Genomic DNA, 4,189 nt, shown 5'->3' on the forward strand with positions numbered 1-4,189 from the left:
GCTATCTCCCATTGTGTGTGTCTGTGTGTGTGCCTGTGTGTGCACAGACATACATGATCACGTCATCCCAGCACGCTATCTCCCACTGTGTGTGCCTGTGTGTGTGCACAGACATACATGATCACATCATCCCAGCACGCTATCTCCCACTGTGTGTGTCTGTGTGTGTGCACAGACATACATGATCACATCATCCCAGCACGCTATCTCCCATTGTGTGTGTCTGTGTGTGTGCCTGTGTGTGCACAGACATACATGATCACGTCATCCCAGCACGCTATCTCCCACTGTGTGTGCCTGTGTGTGTGCACAGACATACATGATCACATCATCCCAGCACGCTATCTCCCACTGTGTGTGTCTGTGTGTGTGCACAGACATACATGATCACATCATCCCAGCACGCTATCTCCCACTGTGTGTGTCTGTGTGTGTGCACAGACATACATGATCACATCATCCCAGCACGCTATCTCCCACTGTGTGTGTCTGTGTGTGTGCACAGACATACATGATCACATCATCCCAGCACGCTATCTCCCACTGTGTGTGTCTGTGTGTGTGCACAGACATACATGATCACATCATCCCAGCACGCTGTCTCCCACTGTGTGTGCCTGTGTGTGTGCACAGACATACATGATCACATCATCCCAGCACGCTATCTCCCACTGTGTGTGCCTGTGTGTGCGCAGACATACATGAACACATCATCCCAGCACGCTATCTCCCACTGTGTGTGCCTGTGTGTGTGTGCAGACATACATGAACACATCATCCCAGCACGCTATCTCCCACTGTGTGTGCCTGTGTGTGCACAGACATACATGATGAAGATATGTTGTTTTGATTCCACAGCAGGGCTTGACAGGGTATTTCTCTTTCATTCAATTCTGAAATTGCCAGATTGTCCATGGCCTTGTTCTGGAATTGAAAACATATGCTGGACTATTGGAGTTATTTATGTATGTCGGACTGTCATTTTTCTCCTTCTCCTAGGTTTTCCTATGGAACCAGGTCTTTTGTGGAAATGGTGGCTTATGGGTAGCTTAGGGTTCTAAGAAGACTCTCTAATGCCCACATATGCTGGCTATATTGATGAGTGTGTGGTGCCTGCTTGGATCACACTTTACACAAAGGAAATCTGGCTCATGTAAAGCCCTTGCTGTTTAGGTGGTCTAATTTTGACCCATTCCTTTCCATCCACACCCCTCCCACACAGCTGATTGGATCAGGGATTGTAGACCTAACTCACAATGAACCAATTGAAAACTTCCAATGACCCATGACACACACATTTAAAACCAAACAAACAAAAACAGAAAAAAAAAAAAAAGGAAGAGGAGGATAAAGAACTGAACAAATTGGCCGGGCGCGGTGGCTCAGGCCTGTAATCCCAGCACTTTGGGAGGCTGAGACGGGCGGATCACGAGGTCAGGAGATCGAGACCATCCTGACTAACACGGTGAAACCCGTCTCTACTAAAAAATATGAAAAACTAGCCGGGCGAGGTGGCGGCGCCTGTAGTCCCAGCTACTCGGGAGGCTGAGGCAGGAGAATGGCGTGAACCTGGGAGGCGGGGCTTGCAGTGAGCTGAGATCCGGCCACTGCACTCCAGCCTGGGCGACAGAGCGGGACTCCGTCTCAAAACAAAAACAAAAACAAACAACAAAAAAGAACTGAACAAATTAAATTCTCTGTCATGTGAACCATTAATCAGAAAAAAATCTACTGGCAGAAGTAAACCTAGAACTAAAGAGGCCAAAATTAAAGATGAGTTGGAGCAGTGGGAAGCACAAGGAGTCAGTGGTGGCTGGGAGTGAGAGAGGAGACGTCACGTAGAGTGTAGATGTTTCATCTTAATAGTGAGCACATGGGTGAAGACCCTCCCGAATCTCTGGCCATGGCTGCTAGAGCCCCTGCCCCCTGCTCCCTTGAATCCTTCTCTTCTAGTTGCAGGTGACCCAGCTATACCTTACTTTCTGTTCTAGGATCCCAGGAGCCTCTGGTCTTTTTCATTGCTCCACATCCATCTCAACACGAATTCCCCTTTACTTAACCTAGCTTGAAAAGACCTCTGTCCTTTCCCTGAAAACAAGCCTGGAAAAACAATAAAAGACATCTTGAGGAGACTAGCTTCCCGGGGCCTAACAAAAAAAGAGTGATTACATTAAGAATACATTTAATTGTTGCTGTTCTATTTGATTAAAGGAAGGAAGACAAAAGCGCTGATTTATGAGACAATCACCAGACCCAGAGAGGAGGATACAGAGAGCTAGAGGCAGTGCCTTTCTACAGATAGGAACCTGATTGCCTGTGAGGGAGAAACACATGTGTCTGATCCCTCACGCTGGAACTGCTGTCCATATGGAAACTTGAAAAACTGAAGTAATGCCAGGCAGCTCTCAGGTCTCTTGGGCAGGGCCAGCAACACTGGGCACCACAGCAGACCCCACCTAGGAAGAGGTCAAAACCCTCTTCTGCCTGATTCCATCAGCCCTCAGAACCTGACAGAAGATGAGAGCGTGCTGGAGAGTCAGGTAGATTCATATTCTAGGGTAGGTGTCAGTCTCTTAGGTGTTTTATCTCTTTCCTGTTTGATTTACAACAGACATGCCGTTGGCTAAGGAGAATGCACAGTATTTTTATAAATATCAAAAAGTCTATGTCATTAAATATTCTTTACAACTTGTTTGAGGAGACTGGTAGGACAAAGACTGAGCAGTCCATATACGGTGAAAAGACCTCAACTAATCAGAAGGATTTAACAAACCCATACCTCTCAATTAACCAGATATTTTTACTTTCTACTTTTATAAACACAAAAAATCAAATGACAAATAAATCAATTAAAAATGTCAAACTAGGTTATGACATATAAGCTGCACACAGAGACCTCTAGGATGATGACCTTGAGGTATTGTGCACCTTGAATAATGTGAAAATGTTATGCTCATTAAACTCTGCTTACTAAGGCATGGAAGTGGCTGCACATTTTTGGAAAGATTTGCAACAAGAGAAGTTTCTGTTTTATTTTCATGGAACCAGGGAACTGGATGTTTCAATGCCCACCTATGAGACACTAGTCATGTTTTAAGACTGTACAACAGCCTGAACATCATATTCTCTTCTGAAAAGAGAGACTATGAGGATGGATTTGCCCAATGTGCCTGAGCTAGGTGAGAGCATCAAGCACTCAAAGGTACGAGCGAGACATTAGACATAAGCAACTGTTGGGATTTGGACAAGGGAGTTAAGAGACATGGGTTCAAGTCCCAGACCTGTCACTCAAGGAATGACCCCAGAAAAGCCCCCATATCTCAGTATCCTCAGTTGTAAAATAGATAAAATAAAGAGATTGCATTTATCAAATGATCTGTCTCTAAAGATTAGCTCACTTCCAAAATGCTGTACCATGATTTGGAGAGAAAACTTAAGAGGCTGCTTATCTTGATGTTTAGCCCTGAACTCCAGGTAAGTTGTAGAAGTGGTTACATTTGGATACATTTGACTGAATCCCATGCTCTGCATTACAATTTTGCCCTGTGGTGAGAAACTGCACCTGACATCATATTCCTGCATGGCTAGTTCTAGCTCACAGAGCTTTTCTTTTAGTCACGGAAAGAATTGAAGGTTCCACCCAGTCAGTCAGAGTTGGCCTTTAAAACTATATTCTATCCACAGTGGGGGCCCCCTGACCAGACTTGAAATTATATAGCCCCCAAATCATTTTCTATCTTTCAGACCCTTAATTCCAAGCCAAACAAACCCAGAGTTCTTCCAAATCCATGTGGAGGTGAGGAAGTGGGAGGCTCCATTTGGGGAAATGATGAGGTTCTTCCTTCCTCTTGGGGCTGAGTGAGCTCCCTCTTTAGGACTCCCACGACCTCAGAGGCCAAGGTTCAAGAGCCTGAGAAACAGGGCAGAATCAGGTTTCCCTTTAGACCACAGACCACGAGTACTCTATCCACTGTAACAGGTATGTATAATGTAATGTTTTATTAGTCAGCATTCTCTACAGGGACAGAACTAGTAGCAGATATATATATGATTGTGTGAGTATTTTATTTATATATATATACATATATATATGATTGTGTGAGTGTGTGTGTATGTGTATGTGTGTGTGTGTGTGTGTGTGTGTGTGTGTGTATATATATATATATATATATATATATATATATATCTG

The 4,189-nt window shown here is 44.4% G+C and overlaps 1 long non-coding RNA gene across 1 annotated transcript in view; it reads left to right on the top strand.

Moving 5' to 3' along the window:
- Positions 1 to 3,890: 3,890 nt before the first annotated feature.
- The window catches only part of LOC108540024 (uncharacterized), a 10,064-nt gene continuing 9,765 nt past the window's right edge, over positions 3,891 to 4,189 (top strand). Inside the window, exon 1 of the long non-coding RNA XR_001888556.1 lies at positions 3,891 to 3,979. This is a non-coding gene — a long non-coding RNA (uncharacterized LOC108540024). The remainder of the gene's footprint in view (positions 3,980 to 4,189) is intronic.

The sequence above is a fragment of the Rhinopithecus bieti genome, unplaced genomic scaffold, assembly GCF_001698545.2.
Source record: "Rhinopithecus bieti isolate Rb0 unplaced genomic scaffold, ASM169854v2 scaffold_18504, whole genome shotgun sequence".
NCBI classification, from domain to species: domain Eukaryota; kingdom Metazoa; phylum Chordata; class Mammalia; order Primates; family Cercopithecidae; genus Rhinopithecus; species Rhinopithecus bieti.